General features: G+C 34.1%; 1 protein-coding gene across 14 annotated transcripts in view; it reads left to right on the top strand.

The window, feature by feature from the left end:
* The window catches only part of QKI (QKI, KH domain containing RNA binding), a 163,200-nt gene that overhangs the window by 13,625 nt on the left and 127,219 nt on the right, over positions 1-22,356 (top strand). The window contains exon 2 of one of the 14 annotated variants that reach the window (XM_035704665.2): positions 11,356-11,455. The exons of the other annotated variants lie outside the window; for them this stretch is intronic. The gene's annotated coding sequence lies outside the window, so the exon portion shown is untranslated. The remainder of the gene's footprint in view (positions 1-11,355; positions 11,456-22,356) is intronic. 14 annotated transcript variants of the gene reach the window in all.

Raw genomic sequence — 22,356 nt, forward strand, 5'->3', positions numbered from 1 at the left:
GCTGAAGGTGGCGCTAAACTGCTGAGCCAACCGGGCTGCCCAAAATGTGACTGGTTTAGAACATTCCATTGAGTATAGCAATTTTCTGAAATACAGTTTCTGCCTTTATAGCTGAGTTGTTTGAAGGTCTTTTGTTTGTTTTAGTGTAGGTCTGAGTCAAGTCTGTTGAAAAGTATTCTACTTGTATATTTTCTTGGCAGTTCTAAAGTCTGTATTAACCAGGCAATTGATTTGTTTACTAATGTAAAACAGAAAAAAAAATATCTGTGCCATAGTTTACTATTACATGTGACATGAGGAGAAAGTTCTTTTGGGGATTATAGTGTTATTGTAGTAATAAAAAATTATCAGGAGTAAAAAAGGAAATCTTATCTCGCTTTATTGTGGTTTATAGCATTCCTTATCAGGTTTTTTTTTTTTTTTTAGATAAATATATATCTTAAAAATACGGCCTGCAATTGTTAAAGAAACATTGCTTATTTAAGTTCCTTCTTAGGTAGGATTTGGAAATATGAGTTTTTGTTAATAACACATTTAAATTATATTTTCTAAGTTGTTATTTTGAGCTTTTTGATTGCCAAATCAGTTGTAAAATACTTTCCTTCCTTTAATCACTTGAAATTGAACTCAGACATGAGAGAACTGTTTATAAGTGGAAGACAAGAGAAGATACCAACTGTGATACCTTTGCAGAAATGATAGTAACTTGCATTTTACTCCTTTCTCCCCAATGTTCTTTATTTTTTGCTATTCATAAAATGTAGAAAATTGAAGATGCAAACATTTTCAGCTCACCTTTGATAGTGGTGTGGTTTGTGGCCTCTGAATCTTGGGAAAGGTGGTGATGGGGGGAGAGAGGTGTCATAACATATTGTCTCTGAACCTTAATGTGAAGTATTTTTTGGGAAAAGCTTTTTCCCTGAAAGTTTTTGTGTATACATTTGAAAAATTGTTTCTTATAGTCATTTTAGAGATATGAGAAACATAAATTTCTTCATTCTAATAATCATTGTGAGATGTGTTGTTATAAAGAATTAAATACATTGGTTTTATTCCTATAACAAGTATTCTTCATTTCATGAAAAAGAACTAAACTGTATCAATTAAAAAAGCAAGAATTTCTCATAGTTCAGTGATAATCACTCTTAACATTTTGGTGAATTTCATTCTTGTCTTTTTCCTCTTTTCTATTTGTGGATAAAACAAAATTGTGATCCTGCTGTGCTATCCATTTTGTGTGTTTGTATGCGTGTAAATCTGTCATGAGCATGTTCACCTGCCATTTCCTTTTCTTTGACAATATAGTTTTATGTTAACATAGTTCATCTTATAGAGGTATATTATAGTTTACTTACCTGTTCCATTCAACATTCACTTTGTTTTCAGTAAGCTTGTGTGATATCAAATGTTTTCGGAATTTGATTACTTGCTGTTTAAAAAGCCTTATCAGAAAAAAAAATAAAAATAATAAAAAGCCTTATTAGGTTACTACATATTTTAACAGCCCTGTGAATACCAGGCTCTTTTATTTTTGCAGTGTATTTAATTGGAAATCAACATTTTTATATCGCATTCCAGTAGAAAGTGATTACTATTACGTGACATTTAATTTTTGAGTAATGTCAAAGTTGCATATTTCACTTTTTTTTAATAACTTGACATGCTTATTTGAAATTTTTTATTCACAAGTAAATTTGAATACATTCTATGTGTAATCAATCTATGAGGTATGCAACAAACCTTTAAATTCATTCCTTACCTCCAAATTGAGTAATAGGGTAGAGAGTATGAAAAGAAAGTAGTGTAAAGCAATGTAACCCAAGAGAGGTTGAAAGACTGGTGTTAAGATCACGTTAGGCTGGGGAGATTATGGAATGTTTAGGAAAAGAGGTAAAATTTCACCAGGCTCTTGCAGGACAGATAGGATTTAAGTGGAGAAAAGGCAAGGTAGTAGTGTTTGAGACACGGGGACCACTGTCCTGGAATGGGAGGACATTCTGGGTAGGAGAAGGAAAGTAAATTACTCTGTGTCTTTTCTGTAAAAGCTTTAAATTCCTGGAAAGAGATTTCATCCTGTTAGTAATGGGAGACCCATTTAAGGGTTTTCCTTTTACATCTTAGTTTTTTTCCCCCTCTTATCTGCCTCCATATTTCTGTTTAGTATGGATTAATGTGGTAGATTGCTCTGCCTATTGCATATTTTTAGACTCTGGACTTATTTCCCACCTTCCCCCACCCCACTATTTTGCCTCTTAATGTCTATTTTAGCTTTATTTTTTAAACCTGTGCATTTTTAGTTTTGCTTTCTATTTTGTTGTACTTTAGTACATTTGGATATACTTAATTCACTCTTTTTATGATACCATTTAGTTTATTTTTTTCTGTTTGTGTCTGTTGGGGATTGTATTGGGTTTAGGTGCCTGGAAGAAGGGGGTTTATCTGGATTAGTAAGTGTGTGATTTATAGAACTGGTGAGTCTAAGGCTCTACACCATAGATGGGTTGCTAGCATATCTTGCCCTGTATGTATGACGAGAGTTTTTGCCATGCGCTTGCCCTTCATCATCCTCTCCATTTGCTTTTGCTCTAATGGCTTGAAAGACCTATCAATCTTAGATTAGAGGGGAGAGATGGAAGATTTGCTAATTTAACTCCGAATTGAGGAAGGCTCTAGGGAAAGTGTTTGCAAAGTGTGTTCCATGTAATACTGGCCTCGTGAGGTAGTTTGAGAATAAAAGTAGTCAAAGAAGTGCTGCATATTCTTTTGTGAATTCAACATGTTGGTAACATGTTGAATATCCAGGATCTTCAATAAAAGAAGCTAATAACTTGGTTTAATTGAGTATTTTCTGAAATTACTTGGTAAGGAATGCTTTTTTCCTTTTCTTTTTCTTTTTTTCTTCTTAGAACTAGTGGTCTGAGGCTACGTTATGATAAATGTTAGAGGATTATAAAGAGTTGTGGATCCCAGGGAGAAGAGGGTTAAAATAATCATTGTTTGGGGATCTTAATTAATTTTGGGTTGAGAATACTGGCTCAAGTCAAATCAAAGTACTCTTTGAAGAAGATAGTTACATTTCATTTAGTTTGGGATTATTTCAAATTCCATCTTGAAGAAAGCAGGAATAAGTTTGCTTTCTGACTTTATATAACAATTGTGCAAATGGTTTCTATGGTGAATTTTGTTTAATTCAAATTATGTTATTTACATAAAAATTTAGACTTGCTGTTTTTATTTTTATTTATTTTTTTAAAGATTCATTTTTATTTATTTATGATAGAGAGAGAGAGAGGCAGAGACACAGGCAGAGGGAGAAGCAGGCTCCATGCCGGGAGCCCAACGCAGGACTCGATCCCGGGACTCCAGGATTGCGCCCTGGGCCAAAGGCAGGCGTGAAACCGCTGAGCCACCCAGGGATCCCCAAGACTTGCTATCTTTTAAAAAATAATTTTCTAAATGAAAGAAAACAGAATTTTGACAAACATAAAACTTAAGAGTGCTTTAAAATAGATAATGCACAGAGAAATAATGTTGATCTAACATATGCCTGGTTTAAGTCTAAAATTTTTAAGTTAGGAACTACTGAATTGTTAGATGAAGAGGAATTGTTAAATTTTGAACAGAAAAATATTTATCTTTTAGATTGTTAAGTAAACATTGAGTTGCAGTGATATAGTAGTTTTGTAAGAGCTGTAAGTCAGTAATTGAGTTTTTTCTGTGAGCTTAGATTTTAATCTATAAGATATTTGTTCTCTTTTTGTTACAGCAATTAGTCATAAAATGAAGCTCTTAAAAAATGAAGTTTTTTTTTTTTTTTTGGTATACCTTTTTATTGGAGTTTGATTTGCCAACATACAGTATAAGACCCAGTGCTCATCCGGTTAAGTGCCCTCCTCAGTGCCTGTCACCCAGTCACCACCCCCCCCCCCCACCTCCCCTTCCTCTACCCCTTGTTCATTTCCCAGAGTTAGGAGTCTCTTATGCTTTGTCTCCCTCACTGATATTTCCCACTCATTTTCTCTACTTTCCCCTTTAATCCCTTTCACTATTTTTTATGTTCCCTGTATGAAATGAAGTTCTGAAGACATTTAAAATTAGCGGTCTTTAAAGAAGGGTAAGTGTAAGGGTGGATGGTAGAATAATAGCATTTCATCTGGAAGGCCCAACAGATTTTTGTTAAAAACATTTTTTTCTAGTTCAGAGAAAAGCCTATGATTCAGGGATTTGAGGTTGGAATGGATCTCTGATCACAGTTCCATCTTTCTGTTAAATATGTAAGTGCAGTTCATTTACTAAGGGTATGAAGCTTTACAGATTAGAAACTGCTGGCTTCAGGAATGGTAATTGATTTGGTTCTCATGACAGAAATATGTCTGTAAGTGGTATCATTAGCCAGCCAGAGAATACCTTTGGGCCTGATCCCCTCTATGGAGAATGAATGTCATGACTGATAATTTATGTACTGTGACTACCTTCTAAAGTGAGTAGTCATAATAATAATTATTATTGTTACTATTATTATTATTTTGAGAGAGGGAGAGGAGGGGAGAGAGAGCATCATAAGTAGATTCCATGCCCACATCTCACAGCCCTGAGATTATGACCTGAGCTAGGATCAAGAGTTACATGTTTAATCGACTGAGCCACCCAGGAGTCCCTTTACCCAAGATGTTTTTTAACTTTTCCTATAAATAAGAAAAAAAAGTAAGCATCTAATGCATGCAGTGATATTGTCATTAAACTGATGTTAAAGACAAAAGGTTCTCTTAGGTTCATTTTCCAGCCAGCTGACCCTAGGTCTAGATACAATTTAGTTTATGTTTGCAAAGGAACTTCTGTGTTTTTTTACACAATATTTTATTTTACACAATATTTTAAAGTCATAGGTTAGAGTAGAGTAAGGTCCCCCCCCCCCCCCCCCCCCCCCCCCTTGTAGGTTTAGGTCATTTGCCCTAGAATAATGAGATAAAAGTCTAAGAGATAAGGGAAAATGAGAAGGCCACTTAGCGTCGTCAAAATGCTCAGTTCAGATTATCTGTCATTGCTAGACTTAGTATTTGGGCTTGTATGTGGTGATATCCTGTATATGTTGTATAGACTAATTAAGTTTATATAAATTTTGAAGGGTGATATGTAGGAGAGATGTCTTCAGAAAACATTTCATGTTGTTCCATGAATTCTGAGTAAAAGAAAAAAGAAAAGGGGAAGAGAGTAGAAAATAAGTGGATCCCAAAAGAAAATAACAGTAATTAGGGAAGGTGAAAGTGAGATCTGAGTTAGAAAATCCTGAGTTTTTAGGTTATAGAAAAATTCATTTATTTTACTGGGTGGTAAGGAACATGAGAGTCTTATTTTTTCACATATCATTTTTATTCAAGGACTAACACCTTTGATTTTCTTATTGAAATATATAACTGGACATCATAAGATATGCCACATTGGTGCTGCAGGTGTGTCTCAAGTTCAAATTTATACAAAATTTGGGGCAGCCCTGGTGGCCCAGTAGTTTAGCACCACCTTAGCCCAGGGCCTGATCCTGGAGACCAGGGATTGAGTCCCACATCAGGCTCCCTGCAGGGGAGTCTGCCTCTCCCTCTGCCTGTGTCTCTACGACTCTCTCTCTCTCTCTCTCTCTCTCTCTCTCTCTCATAAATAAATAATAAATAAAACCTTTAAAAACAAAACAAAAAATCAAATTTATACAAAATTTTTAGCTATTTTATCTGTGGATGTTAAAGCTTTGGAGCAAGTAGTAATAATTAAGAGGAGTCTCAAAGTGAAATCTTTGATTTTGTGAATCAAGAGTCTTTGGTTATTAATGCTGTTATTTATTGAATAACAAGTACATGTATCCTGACAGTGTAAGCCAGAAAAATGATGTAAATGTGAGCCAAAAAAGGCATGTATTTTTAGAACGCTAGCTATAAAGAGAAATACCTTGTTATGAACATACAATTTTATATAACTAAACAGCTGAAATGAAAGCTTTATGAAATAATGTTTGTGTTACTTAACCTATGATGTAGTGTTTTCTTGCTCTATGTCATTTATTTATTTATTTTAAAGACTTTGATTTTTTTAAAGATTTTATTTATTTAATCATGAGAGACACTGAGAGACAGGCAGAGGCACAAACAGAGGGGGAAGCAGGCTCCGTGCAGGGAGCCTGATGTGGGACTTGATCCTGGGTCCCCAGGATCACGCCCTGGACTGAAGGCAGTGCTAAACCATCGAGCCACCTGGGCTGCCCAGATTTATTTATTTTAGAGAGAAAGCGTGTGTCCAGGTGGAGGGTTTGAGGGTGAGGGGGAGAGAGAATTTCAAGCAGACTCTTTGCTAAGTGGGGAGCTTGACACGGGGCTTGATAGCACAACCCTGAAATCATGACTGGAGCCAAAATCAAGAGTTGGACGCTTAACTGAGCCACCCAGGCATCCACATTCTGTGTCATTTAAAAAGTGCTGGTTGTGACTAATACTATAGAATAATTATTTTAAAATACTATAGAATTAATAGGTTATGCCTTGTGTAGTTTTAGGAAAACTGATGTTGACTCCTGCTATAACTTAGTTTTCAACAAACTTTGTTTTTTTTAATCTACCACTTTGCTGAGTGCTGTGGATACCAAAATGAACTAAGCCATAGTCCAGCACTTAAGGAGCCATGTAATAGTATGGAGAGAGAAATAAACTGCAGTATAGTGCTTTAACTGCTGTGGCAAAGGCGTACACCAGTTAAGATGGAAGGGATCACATTTTCTAGCAGAAGATGAAAATTTCTTCAAGGTTCACATATTAAATAACCTGATAATTCCTCTGATTATAGGTTTCATTTAATGTAAAATTTAGTTCTCTTTTTTCCCGTGAAAGTTCTAAAATGGATACTATCAATTTTACTGGAATAAGAGATTTCTGAGTTTTCGACATAAAAACCAAGTTTGTAAACGTGAATGTTATAATTTTATAGAAAATATTTTAAAAATAATAAGTTTTACAAACAAGTAATATTGTGGTTTTAATTATGTCATTGTTATTAGACTTAATGCCTTTATTTGGAAAATATTATTTTTCTGACTTTATTTTCCTTCCAAACCTCATATTATGATTTACTCAGAAAGTGAAGTTAAGTAGAAGTGTTATATAAGTATAAACATATCTTATCTATATTCATGTATCCATCTTACAATATCTTTGACCATTGGCTGTTTGCCAGGTAGTGAAAGTTAGCCTGCAGAGCAAATCATGAACTTATAAAAAAGATGGATACTTAATTATCTAACACTTAAAAAGTTATTTTGTCATTTTATTGAAATTTGGAAATATTCCCGGTGTTAACTTCTTATCTTGTGGTTAATGCACTCACAATAATACTGAATATAAAAATTAGGAGTTTGAATTTTATCCAAAAAAGTTTGGAGCATGGCATTTCTATAGAATTTAGGTTCTGTGAGTTACAGAATTGTTACAGTTTTTCCTGTGAGTGATGTAGGCTACTACATCAGGTTGAGGAAGCTAATGTCTGAGTGGATGTGGTGGTTGCCTTAGAATGATTTTGCCGTTAGCAGTGAAAAATGTTTTTCTTATAGTTCTTGTGCAGCAGGCCATGGAGTAAAGCACATTTTTATAATAAAGGTGATGAATTTAATCGCAAACTGGCAGCCAAATGGAAATTGCAGACCTTGATACTGGGAGAAAATTGCCTATAAAGCAACTCTTGAGGGAACAGGCTTTAAATTTATCCACCCATTTCGACATTGAGGAGAACATAGGAATCACAGGATATTTTGCTTGGCCTGCTTAGTTCAGATGAATGACACTTGAGTGTTCTATTTAAGAGCTAAAGATGGTTGGTTTAAAGTTGCTTACACTTTGTATGTTAAAACCTTAACCACATATATTTTTATATTTCATTAAATATCTAAAACATTGCCGACTTTTCATATTTCAGCACATGATATGCCTAATGAATTGAAATCCATTTACTGTATTTATGGTGATACGCTGTATAATTTATGTTTCTGCCATTTGTATGATGAACTAGACTTAAAGGGTGCAGAATACTCAGGTGTTTATAAGTAACATTCGATTGATAAAATGTCATATAAACTATGAGTCTTAACTGTTTTATATCGCATTTAAATAGTTTATGTTACAAAATTTAAACACAGTGGAAGTATTTCTATTATGGGAAGTCTGGGCTTTGTCATTTTTTACCCTAGGTGACTAATGCTTGTCATTTCTTAGAATAATCTAACCCTTGACTCAACATACAGTCTTTAGAGTGTAATCCTGAATCTTGGTATCTTGTACCATGCTTTTTGGGGCACACTTTCTTCCCATGGTACACATATTTGTTAACAAATATCTGTGTCCAAATTCAGAGGATTATTTGTGACTATTGGAAAGTGAGACCTATTCGAAGGTTGGTAAATATTAAATGAAAAATGCTAATGTAAAATAACAAACATAATATTTCTTAGTATACTTTCTGAAACTGTTGGGAAACTAAAGGGAATTGAGGGTTACTTTTAAGAGGTTATTAGATTTTACTTGGATGCATAACCATGATTAATAGATTATATAATGTACCATGCTCCCTAGAAAATTTAATAGGACTATAGCTGTGGTAAGTCTATTTTCTTTAAATACAGAATAATAGAAATATTTAATTTGAAAGTAAATGTGGGAAATCAATATTTGATGGTTGAAAGAATAGAAGGAAGAAAAAAAAAGTTGTACAGATTCTCTATATTTAGGAAATAGTTTATTGAGGTTGTGCACATGGACTGAATGTATGAAAACCTGCAAGAAACAGTATTACTTCTTGTTAAAATAAGTTCCAGTACTTTCATTTAAGTTACTTAAAGTGCTAGATTGTAATACATCTATATGAGAAGTCAGCCTACATGTGATGTTGAAGATAAAGTAGAATACCTAGCCATCTCTGAAATTTGCAAAGTTTAAAATAAATCAGCACTTCCAGGGGCTCCTGGGTGGCTCAGCTGGTTAAGCATCTGACTCTTGATTTTGGCTCAGGTTATGGTCTCAGAGTCATGAGATCGAACCCCACATGGGGCTCCACACTCAGTGCAGAGTGGGCTTCTCCCTCTGGCTCTGTTCCTCCCCCAGCTCATGCTCTCTCTTGCTCTCTCAAATAAATAGATAAAATCTTAAAATAAATCAATCCCTCTCTTTTCTTATCACTGATACAGATGCTTTGTCATTTGGTTTATTTGGCTTATATAAGCTGTGGCAAGTTTAGAATTCAGAGATAGAGCCTAAAGATAAATACTCTTTAAGCTAGGCCTTTGTGAGAGAAATACAGTATAGTTATTTTAACTCCTATTTCTGATCCAGTAAATCAATATGTGGAAAGCTATATTTTCAATTTCAGAAAAAAATTAAAATTTTTAACGTATAAGATGAAGCTAGAATAAGGCATATGGAATATTTATGCATCGTATACATATGTAAGAATTAATATATTTTAGTAATATTTAATGTTTTATATAATGTTATACATATATATGGGAGTATACAACATGTGTAATTCATATATATTTTACTGATAGAAGTATTATATGTGTATATATGTATATACATATATATATATAGTGCTTATTAAAATTACCACTTTTCTATAGCAAGATGGCTACAATTTATAATGATTCTGAATTCCAATTTCACTGTTACTAGTGGTGGGTTTACTTTTCTAAAAGGATTTTTTTTTTGGTGATATGTTTAAATTCACATCCAAATCTACTATTGTGATAAATGTAGACACAATTTAGTTCAAGACTGTTTATGCCAGAGTCTGAAACACTTGAAGCATCTAAGTTGTTCTGAAATGATTTTAGAATCATGTGTTTGAATAGTCACATCACTGAATTAGCTCAAGTAATGGATTGTCAGAGCAGAGTGAAATAAGGGGAGTGTTTACAGTAATACTGGGGTTTCAAGATGACAGTATAAGATGTTATTTTTTTCATATTGTTTAGTTTGTTTTTGTTTAGACAACTATTTTAAGTTATTAAATTGTAGTTATGCAAATACACATTTACAGGCCAAATTGTTTCTCCAGCGTTTCTTCCCCCAAATTATTTATTTGAGGCTAAAGTAATTTTAAACTCCAGAACAGTGGTTAAACCAGAACAGGTCAGATCTGGATGCAAAGAGCTCTTTTACCTTTTTTAAAGTGTGTTCTGGGAAAGTGCTGTAGAGAATATTTGCTCCAGGTATTTAAGACTCATTTTTAACAAGCTGAATGTACTGTGGTATTTGTTTTGTTTTTTTTTTTTTTAAGTTTTTTTTATTTATTTATGATAGTCATAGAGAGAGAGAGAGGCAGAGACACAGGCAGAGAGAGAAGCAGGCTCCATGCACCGGGAGCCCGACGTGGGATTCGATCCCGGGTCTCCAGGATCGTGCCCTGAGCCAAAGGCAGGCGCCAAACCGCTGCGCCACCCAGGGATCCCTACTGTGGTATTTGTATTAGAGTAGTTTGACTGTTAGAGGAGGTGCTTAGTAAAAGTGAGTTGGAGAAATTAAACTGTATCTTTGTTGCTTTCTACTTGCACTTTGCCATGTATGATTAATTGAGAAGTACTTTGCACAGTTTTATTGGTAGGTGCCTTTTCTCTGTGTCTTTTATGCCTCTAGAGTCTGGGAAAAGACCAGATTTTAGGTAACATATTCATCAAATCAGCAGATAGTTCTCTTTACAAGATACGTGTCAAGATAACAGCATTTGTAGAATACATGGTTTTATATCACAATTCTCATTAGTAATGATGATATGGACATACTTAAGCTTATGTATCAGGTACTTTTTATAAATATATATTCATTATCTCATTTAATCTTTACAGCAATCCTGTGAGCTGGAAAGAAGTCTGATTTTTAGATGAAATGGAGGCAGATTGAGATATTACAATAGTCTTTTTTCAAAGATTGCATTTTCAGTAGTTTCTCTTTGTCATTATTTACAATTTTGTAGTCAAGTGTTCAGTAAGTTTTTTAAAAAGTAAGATTTTATGTGACTTGTAAGCTGTTATTAGGTTAGTTCTGTGCAGAGACCTGGAGACAATGTTTTTCTTGAGTTGTCCTCCTTTATATATACATTACATTAAATTAATTTTAGCTGCTGTCACTACAACTGTAAGAAAGGTGATGATGGTCTGTTGTGTCAATAGCTTGCTTTGACATTGTCATTCTTTTCATAAGAGAAAAAAAACATCACAGCATATTCAGAATGTAGGAAGTATATTAAGTTGCTTTCAAAGCTTGTTCCATTTAACAATATTATGGAAGTGGGTTCACTTTTAAGTTTTATATTCCGATGTGCCTCTTACTGCAGGTTACTAATGGCCCCAGATGCCTGTGAATTGGCCTGGTTTTGAAAAATTTTGTGGCCTTTTCTACTTCCCCGCTTAAAATCTGTGCTGAGGAGTCCTAAGGTACATCTTACTCTTCTGTTGCCTATGAAATTCTCTAACAAAAGATGATATATCTATATATATCTATCTACATATATCTGTCTATATTGCTATACTTTTTCTAGTAGTGTTTGGTTTTAAACAACAATTAGGGAGGAATTCATTTTTAGTGAGTGGATTACATTCATTTTCCAGTGTGATGGGGTTTGTGGAGTGCTGTTTGAAATAGGTTACTTTTAGATTTTGATTTGTATCAGTAATTTTACACTTGCCCCTACTAAGGCAGGCCTCGGTGAAGATAGAATTTCTGTTCTTAGAAATTCTGTTCTTTATGAACTTTCTTTCCACAGAAAACTTGTATTGGTTTTAAGAAACAAATACCTAATTTGCATAGTAACTTCTGTATCTTTAAACTTTAGTGTGCCTACCCAAAAATACACAACTCTTCATTGACCTCTGCCTTTGAGAAGTTTTTAGTAAATGAAAAAGTACCATGATTGAGAAAAACAGAACCATTTGCTTAGATAATTATAGGCATTACTAAAAATAGCAGTCCAGTACAGAAATGAGATTAGGAGTCAGAAAACTACAGTTTGGAAAAAAATCCTTGAGGGGGACAGAAGCATATATTTTAAGCATTTTTCATGTATCAGGTCCATTAACGTAAGTATGTATTATTAGAGTGATAAATACCATGTTTTTTCCACTTATTTTACTTTCCTTCATAATAATTAAAGTGAGGATTTGCATACCATGAATCCAGTTTTCCCTAGTATGATCTTTTCTACTGTGGAACCAAAAGAAACCATAGAACTCTGGCTTACTCTAAAAAAATTATTTTGTCTAGTGTTCAGGTTCAAGTATTTATATCTCAGGACATTTAGCCTCATCTGTCAATGACTTCTAGCCCTTTGATTAAAGGTTATTTACATAGAAACCAGTGCTTACTACTAGAAGAATTACGATGGCAGGAACCATGTTGCTTACCAGGGTGACCCTAGCACCAAACACAGTGCGTGATACCATAGAAAAATAGAACATACTCAGTCAATAATTGTAGTTTGAGTACATATTATGTGCCAGAGACTTTGCAAATATTATTCTAGTTGAGGTTTTTTTTTTTTTTTTTTTTTTTTATGAAACTCAGAAGTTTGGGTCTGGAGTTATCTTAGATAATCCTTACAGGTGAGAGTAAATATAGACCATGTTGGAGGATATGCTGCTAGACCCTGCCAGAGCTTAGATGAGACTATCATTCTAGTTTTAACTTTCTTTCTTTTCTTCATTATTGTATATATCTCTCTACTTGTCTCTATTATATCTTTTCCCATCTTTTCTGTCTGGCTTTTACTGTATTCTATACTCTTCCCATCTTTTCCCCTCTTTTCTGTCTGGCTTTTTCTGTATTCTATCAATGCTTTTCCCATTATCAAGATGGAACAATAATGTTCGAGAGGCAGTGTGATATGGAGGCCTAAATTTGGATCCTGACCTTTACACTTACAAATTATGTCATCTTTGGTAAAAAGTATTCAATCTCCAGATCTTAGTCTCTTAACTATGAAATGGAGACGTGAGCAGTGCTTATCTTTAAGGAAATGGGTCTAACCAGATAATAAAACATTGACCTCCAGGGCAGACTTTGAAGGGCCACTTATTGCTTAGAAAGAAGTTAGATCTCATTACTATAAATTCTGTTTGAGAGATGCTACCATTACCACCACCAGCTAACTGTGTGTCATTCTCAGTATAGTACATTGCTGAGACATTTAAATCAGCCCTGACAAAGGTTTAGATAACAAGAGAAGTAGAGTAACAGCTGGGTAATTTCTTTACAGAGGGGAATTCATTTTAAACTGTCTTCTATAGAGATGCCTCCTTGTGCCCTGCTCTAATGTCTGGTTGGCTTGCTTTCTAGGGGGGCTTTGTCAAACATATCTGCTCTTAGAAGACCAGTCTTGAGTTGGAATGTGAAGTCCAGAGAGAGTAGGAACTCTTTTTTTACCTGAATTCTAGTTTCCTGTTTGAGGACTCCCATGTTCCTTGAATAATTACTCTTGAGAATGTCTGTCTCTTAACCATATAAACTCTATGAGCACTGAATACAACATAATACTTCTAATATTTGTCTGACTTACTGAGATTGTTATAGGATGATAGTATGGAATAAAAGTCCAGTAAAAGCTAAAATTCTTACTTTGCCATAGGAAATATATTGAAGTCCTTCTTTGAGGTCATAATTGGATGAGTACTTCAAGTATTGTTTTTGCTCACTTTGTGATGGAGCAAGGCCCATGTCTGTTTTTGCATATGACTATATCCCTAGGGCCTTTGCCAGTTCCTGACTCATAGTAGGTATACACTACACATTTGTCGAATGCATATATGAACAACCAGTATCTTGTACTATAGATTATTAATACAGTTAAAAAGAGAAAAGCAGGGGTGCCTGGGTGGCTCAGTAGGTTAAGTGTCTGCTTTCAGCTCAGGTCATGATCGAGGGTCCTAGGATTGAGCCCCACATCCATTTCCCTGCTGAGCGGGGAGCCTGCTTCTCCCCTCTGCTTGTGCTCTCTCTCTCTCTCTGTCAAAAAAATAAAATCTTAAAACAAACAAACAAACAAACAAACCTCTAATTCTACATTATTCAGACCAATCCATTTTATAAACAGTCTGTACTTTTAGGAAATAAAATGGAAAAGCTTTCATTTTTATTCTTAAAATTTTTACTAAGTAAGCTTTCAACAAAGAGTTGACCAAAACTATGCGGATTGTAAATATAGAGGTTATTTAAAAAAAAAAAAAAAACAAAAAAAAAAAACCTCAAGAGGAATGAATCATCAGAACCCCTTTGGTGTAGTCCTGATAAGTGGCACCTTAATGGGTTAGGATTTTTTTTTTTTTAAAGATTTTATTTATTCATGAGAGAGAGGGGGTGGGGGGACAGGCAGAGACACAGGCAAAGGGAGAAGCAGGCTCCATGCAGGGAGCCCTATGTGGGACTTGATCCCAGGACTCCAGGATCACACCCTGGGCGTGAAGGCAGGCACTAAACTACTGAGCCACCCAGAGATCCCTGGGTTAGGATTTTTTAAAGCTAAGACTATTCATTTAGATGCATGTGCATTTTATCTTGTCATTTGATCTAAAACACACCAGAAGAATTTAACATTGATATCATGAACATATGTTATTAACCAGGTGTTTTAGATTCTCACAAATCCTGAATAAATACAGCAAGCCCTTTTGAGGCTTGTATTTCTGTCACTTTAAAGGGAAGAGGAGTAAGTCATGAAGCTAATAACCTATTGATGCTTGAGTTAAATTTCAAGCATGTTTTTTGCAGCTTTGCATATTTTTGTACTAATTGTCCTGTTGAGATTGTTCAAAAGGTAGTTTGGTTTTTTTTTTTTTTTTGTCCCAAGGAGACAGATCCTTAGGAATATAGCAAAAGGCAAAAACAAAGCAGTCTATCTTCCCAGAGGTTATATTCTTTATGTAGAAGACAGGCAATAAGCAATAAATCTGTTGTATGATATATGGACACTATGAGTCCTGAGAGTGCACTGAACAGGATAAAAGAGATAGGAGTATTCTGGATGGATTGGGGAAGGTTGTGGTTTTAAATAGGGAGATCTGGGTTGGCCTCATTGAGAAATTAATGTTAGAACAGAGATTTGAAGGGGATAGTGGAGTGAACCATACTGCTCTCTGGGGAATAGCTTTCCAAGAGGAAGGAAGGGTCTGTGCAAAACTGAGGTCAGGACCTGCTGTTCCTTGTGTGGCTGTAGCTGTAGATGTGAATGAGGGATGGTGGTGGAGGGGGAGACAGTGGTAAACTGTTTAGGAGATAGTAGGTCAGAAAGGTAAGGGATGGGTGGTAAAGTGGAGCTCCTGTGAGGACCTGGGCTTTTACACTGAGATGGAAGGTCATTAGAGCACTAGTGTGAAAATGTGGTCTGGGTACTCTCCTAGGGAGTCTGTGAGGGCCAGCTATTTTGATGATAATAGTAACTTATTTGACTTCTTACTCTCCTTGCTTGAGTTTATAATAGCGTGTTTCAGAGGCTATATGCTGTGTGGTATTGCAACAGATGGAATTCAGGGAAAAAAAGGTGAGAATTCCATTGTCTCCATTAAGAAAGACATTTAAACAATTTGCAAAAATAGAAAACAGTGTCTCTCCTTATCATTTTGTTGGATAAAATGTTTTTATTTTTTGTTTTCTGTTAATATGTAGTGGAGTTTACTATTATGTTAAAGTGAATCACAAGTAATTTAGATTTGTAGTATGGTATTAACAAGTGTAACTCTCACAAACGCAAGCTCTTTTATATAAAGGCTCCTTGTAGTAATTTTTTAAGCATTGAGTTCTGAGACCAAAAAACGTGAGAACAACTCCGTTAGAGAGTTTTGAGCAAAGTAGTGACATATTACTTGGATTTTAACATGCTAACTCTGGAAAATAGAGACTAGGCCTTGAGGGGCAGTGGTGGAAATAGGGAGACCAGTTAGGTTATTTCAGGTGCTATTTATGTGAGAAATGATTATGGCTGGGACTAGTGTGGTAGCTGGTGAAGGGGTCAAGTGAGATTCTGGATATATTTTAAAAGGTGAGTAAATAGTGTTTGCTGGTGGATTGGATATGATGTGTGAAAGAATGGACTTGGCAGTTTTTGAGATCAGAAGGAACAGGTTTGGGGACAGATAGGAGTTTGGTTTTATGTGTGTCAAGGTGACTTCTTTAGAAGACAGTTGGATGCTGGCATTTGGGAGTTCAGGAATGTTCTTGATCAGGATGTTTTCTTGTATTATTTTGGTAATATTTTTATATGATAATTTCTATTCTAATAAATTAAACTTATGATCTCAAAAGTGCTATATTCTGCATTTTATAAACTCATTAAAATTGCTTTCTAAGAATATTGTTATGATAGTAAAATGTATACTTTAAGAGGCAGTAAAAATGTAGTAAATGTCAGTAGCATATATCATTACTTAGATTTTCTGAATCTAGTTCTTTGTAAAGTAAACCAACCTTGGTTTAATTAAAGGGGATTATAGTATAATATATTAAAATCATGTTTTCGGTATCGATTATGTTGACATCTGAAGGTACTGTATATGTTGCTCTTGCTGCAAAATTGAAAATTTTCTCATGCAATCTTGATGCTTGCTATAAAGGACCTTTGGAATATTGTATACAGTAGATTGTTTATTATGGCTAAAAAAAAATTCCTTAGATTTTCTAGTATGAGGAATTTCTCATGTACATGGGCTGCTGTAACACCTGTGAATGTCATTTGACATTCATTTGCTTCAGTTTATGGAATTAAGGTGATGTTCAGATACACAAGTGGTGCATGATTACCAGTCTTTGGTTTCTCTTCCATTGAGCTTGGGAAAAATTTGGAATACGATTGAGAAGGATGATTAAAAATGAAAGAAATTGTTAAGTAGGAGAAACAACCTACCTCCACCCCTCTCCCTACATAATTCCTTCGGAGTTTTAGGAGTTCTGTTTCATTTTCACTCATTTACCAAATTTCTTTTATTTTTTTATTTTTTTATTTTTTATTTTTAAGATTTTATTTATGATAGTCACACAGAGAGAGAGAGAGGCAGAGACACAGGCAGAGGGAGAAGCAGGCTCCATGCAGGGAGCCCGACGTGGGATTCGATCCCGGGTCTCCAGGATCGCGCCCTGGGCCAAAGGCAGGCGCCAAACCGCTGCGCCACCCAGGGATCCCCCAAATTTCTTTTAAAGCCCTAAATAATTTGGAGCTTGAGGAGGATAAAATACATAGGGCGGACCTGTCCTAACTTCCCACAAAAATAAATGTGTAGAGCCTGGTTATATAAGGATTTGGTGCTTTACAAGGATATCATTTAAAGTAAATCCTGGTGTCCAGTAGTTTAGGACATTTTGAAATGTAAATTCTGAAAGGACTAGGCTTGGCTATCTGTAGTTCTTGATTGGTTGTTGTGTTTTTGAAGCCCTTTCTCATGGACTATTGATACAGAGAGGGGGAGGTTCTAAGAAGAAATAGGAAGGTGCCCAAACTTCTAATGGATAGAACTATACCAGGAAGAAACCACAAATGTAATCTGGTCTAACCTGATTTTACAGAAGAGGAAACTGAGACCCAGAGAGTGAAGTTCAAAGCCACACAGATCTTGCAGGGAATCAGAAGTAAAACCTAGGTTGCATGAGTTTCAAGGCCAGTGCTTTTTTCCTTACTACTTGCCGTATTACGAAAGGTTCTATTCCTGTAGAAAGATTGTTTATGGATTATATATAGTCTTCATATTCTTAAAGTGGGTTTAAAGTACATGTGTTTTTTTAAGCAGTAACTGTTAAAATCTAAAAGATTATTTTGAATTAAAGAGATTATTCTTATAGATTTTCGAGATCCTCAGTTTTATTGGTAAGTAGGCATTGTATTTTTTCAAAGACTAGAAAAGTAAGACATTCGCATGGCTTTCATTTTCTCTCACAACTATCCCCCCTCAATGAGAATAAATAACTGAGGCCGAAACAAAAACTTTATTTTGCAGCACATTTAGGCTTATACAAAAATAGAAGTATAGCACAGAGGTTATTGGTTAAGAATTCATACAACTACAGTACAATTAGCGGAACTGGGAAATTAACATAGATACAATATTATTAACTAATTTGCAGATCTTACTCAGACTTCACCAGTTTTCCTATTCACATCCTTTTCCTGGTAAGGATCCAATCCAAAGTCCCACACGGCATTTAGCGGTGATCTCTCTTTAGTATCCTCCAGTCTGTGACAGTGTCGTATTCTTTCATGATGTTTCTCTTGGTATTTTTATTTTTATTTTTTTTTATTTTTTTAAAAAGATTTATTTATTTATTTATGATAGAGAGAGAGAGAGAGAGAGAGAGGAAGAGAGAGAGAAGCAGGGACACAGGAGGAGGGAGAAGCAGGCTCCATGCCAGGAGCCCGACGTGGGACTCGATCCCGGGACTCCAGGATCGTGCCCTGGGCCAAAGGCAGGCGCTAAACCGCTGAGCCACCCAGGGATCCCTCTCGGTATTTTTAAAGATAACTGGTCAGTTATTTTGTAGAACATTCTCAATTTTTGTTTGATATTTTCTCATTATTAGATTGAAGTTCTGCATATTTGACAAGTAAACAAAATTACTGTTTGGCCTATCCACCACTTCTTGTATTTATTTATTCAGTTATATCATAGTGGTCTCATGGATTATAATCTGTTATTATCATTACCATAAAATCTTTTAAAGCAAGCATTTATTTTTAAGAAGTTAACATATTGAGATGTTTAAATATTTAAAAGGCATGTAAGAGTATATGGTAAAGAAATTCTCTCTTCCACCCCTGTAATGTTGGACACCCATTTTCTGTTGTTATGAGTTTCTCTTCTTGTAGTAATGTTGAAAGAGTTGGGAAAAGAGTTATTAATAAGGATTGCTAGATTCTCAAGTGTTACTTTTTACCCAGATTCCAGTAGCATCTGCTGGTTAATTGTTGCATTTTCAGATCTTCATTAACAGTGTTTCTTAACCAGGTGTCTTAACCTTCAGATTTAAAATTTAATACAGTGGGTATTATATCGTGATAAGGATTGGTTTCCCCTGTGTATTTTAAAAAACTAAATGACTAGAAGGCAACATTTTTCTTAAAAAACCCATGACATATAATAACATACAACTAACTAGATTTAAAATGACCTCCAAACAAAATCCGATTTAAATGAAAAAGTTATTGGTTTTCATTCCCTTTAAAAATTTCCCCCATTCTGTTCTTTTCTTTGTTTTTTATTTTTTATTTTTTGTTTTGTTTTGTGTGTTTTGTTTTGTTTCTTTGTAATGGCTTGTTTTGCCTTCTCTGTATGCCAGCATTCATTCATTCATTCATTCATTCATTCATTCAGGATTGTCACTTTTCTAGGCACCTAGGGCTAGATTTCACCTACTGTGCTGTGTTCTGTTAGCAATTTTTTTTTGTGTGTGTGTGTGTTCTGTTAGCATTAAGAGAGAACTGCAGTCTTTTCTGCAGTCATTCGTAAACAGTGGACTGAATGTTTTTGGAGCACAGGCTAGCAATAAACTAAAAGTTGGTTTGTTCCATTTTCCTATTTTCCATTCTTTAATTATTGTTTCTTAAAGTAGGTTTTAAGGGCTTATTCCAGGAAGTCCTTTATGAAACTCTAAATAAAACTAGTTGGTCTTGATGTGATACTGAATCAGTTCTTAAATCTCTGAGCACTGTTTTTTTTTTCTTATCTTTCTTTCTTTCACTTGTTCTTTGTTTCTTTCTTTCTTTCCTAAAGTGGGTATTGTATCTACTTCACTTTATGGTGAGAATCGGGATAATTCATATATAAAATGCCTTAGCATGGTGGAAGTGCTCATATTAAAAAAATAGGTCTTTGTAGTTTATTTTTATATTTGGAAGTCAGTGACTTAATCTTGATTTTACTATTACAGAGGGAATCCAAGATTATATGCAGCATTTTGACTTAAAGTGCTTTCTAACATCCTAATGAAAATATCTTTACTATTTTACAAAAGTAAAAAAAAAATTCTTAGAATAATGTGAGAGCCAATAGTCCCTGTAAATCCATCACCCAGAGATGATTACTGTTAATAGTTATATCCTTTTTTGACTTCTATGTATCTATCAAAAAATACATGTACTTAGTATAAATTGGATCATATAATAGACATTATTTTCTGTAACATTTGAAAGAGCTTTTCCAGGGAGGTGCAGCTCCTGTTAAATGCCTTCCTTGATACAAAACTGCTACTGAGAGCAATTATGGAACCAGGATGGACATTTCTATAAGAACTTTGCTGTTTCATGTTTTTTATGTGAAATTTATCCACAGTTTTATACAATTGTTAATTAAATTAAATTGCCAAAGCAAATTCGAAGGAGAGCCATGATGTGAAATCTAATTTTGTAGTTTTTCTCTTTTTGCATGTAGTTGTGTTTATCACCCTACCCCCAAAATCAGGTCCCATTAGAGAATTGATAGCTTGATTTATTTTATTTTATTTTATTTTATTTTATTTTATTTTATTTTATTTTATTTTATTTTATTTTATTATTTTATTTTATTTATTTTATTTTATTTTATTATTATTTTTTGCCAGTTTTCAAGCAGTTGCCTCAAAATTAAATCTGATTTATTTGTTTATTCAAGTAAGCAAAACACATTTTACTAAGTGTGGCATAGTCTCTATTAACCTGTGTTTTCTATACCTTGTAGGTGTGGCTTTTAAAAATAAGTACAGTACCTTGTAGGTGTGGTTTTTTAAAATAAGTACAGTGAAGTTATATTATTTTTGCTCTTCTCAAAATAGCTTTAAAACTTTCCTGTATTTAGTAAAACCTGAATTAGAGGTTACTTTTTACAGAAGAGATCTTTGTTCCCTCTAAGTACATAACAGCCAACACCTAAAGTGGTGTTTGGTTATAAATAGACTCTTAATACTACTCTTTTAAGATTTGGTATGTTTCATGTAACTGGAGACTGGTAATTTGTTAATTAAGACCTAAAATAAAATCTTCCTTTGCTTTTTATGTTCCTTTGCCAGATTAGTATCCAGCAGATAGTGAGGGAATAATAGAGCCTATTTAAAGTTCAATTGAAGTGATGAAAGTTGTCATTTTAACTTCCAAAATTTTTACTGTGTACATCAACGCATATATTGTTATAAATGGTTTTTATTTAATGATTAAATTAATGGAAAACAATTTTAAGATGCACTAACATTTTCATTTCGTTCTATATTTTAGGTCTAGCTGTGTTTTAATGATAATTTTTTGATGGATTTTAAATGTAAGACTCAAAAAGCAAATAGATGTCAAGATAAAATGTATATGATATGAGTAGTGAGCCAGTTGAACAATTGGAATTAGCTATCACAACACTGGGTATAAGATGAGTTTTGTCTGAAATGTTTTCAGTGTTTTAACAAGTTGTCTTTTAATTTGTACTGTTAAAATCCTGAAAATAAATCTTTCATGCATTTTATTTTTATTATTTGTATATCATTAATAGCTTTTGTGTACTACTGAGCCAGTAAATATTTTTCATATTTCATTGCCTAATTTTTATTTTCTTGGTTTAAGATTGTTGAAAAAATTCTAAACCAGTTAGTAAAATAGGGTTACATTCTAGTTTTTGTCTTCCGACATTGCAGCATTGAATTTATACATAGTTATTATCTATCTGTCTTTCTTGGTAAATAACTGCTTAATTTTATAATTTAGATTTCTCAGCCTTTATTTTTCTATTCTCTAATAGTTCTTCATGTTGTTCTTATTTCTGACATTTTACTTTCCCACAGAGAGGTTGATATATTAATCTAGTAATTCAGATTTTTTTAAGAATGTGCAAATTTTAAAGTACTAGAGGGTGGGATGCACATACAGTAATTCAGGTATTCTAAATGAGTAGTGGTGATAAAGAAGCCAGAGGCAAAAGTAAGCTGAACCTTATAAAATGTTAAGAAGGATATTAAAGCAAAGCTTTTTGTTTTTGGTGAGTTAGGTGAATTAGGGAAAGGAAAAAGGTGATGTAACATTAACAGATCATATAGAACAGTGACCATTTTCCCTCTGAGGAGGAGAATTCATTGATAATTGACTTTTAGTTTGGAAAAGGGAAGAATCAAGATCTTTAAAGCAGAGAAATGTAAGGAGACAGTAGTATGACTAAAACAATTTTCATGCTTAAATAAAAGTAGTTTTCAGGATATTGAAATTTGAAAAACTGTCATTATCAAATATCAGTTCTAGAAAATACGGAAAATGAGAGTACCCCGAATGCTGGAAGGTGAATACTCCCAAAAGCTGGAAGCTTTTTATTCTAAACTTGAAGGTGCAACCTTTAGAATCCCAAACACATTATTTCCT

Source organism: Canis lupus, chromosome 1, assembly GCF_003254725.2.
Source record: "Canis lupus dingo isolate Sandy chromosome 1, ASM325472v2, whole genome shotgun sequence".
NCBI classification, from domain to species: Eukaryota; Metazoa; Chordata; class Mammalia; order Carnivora; family Canidae; genus Canis; species Canis lupus.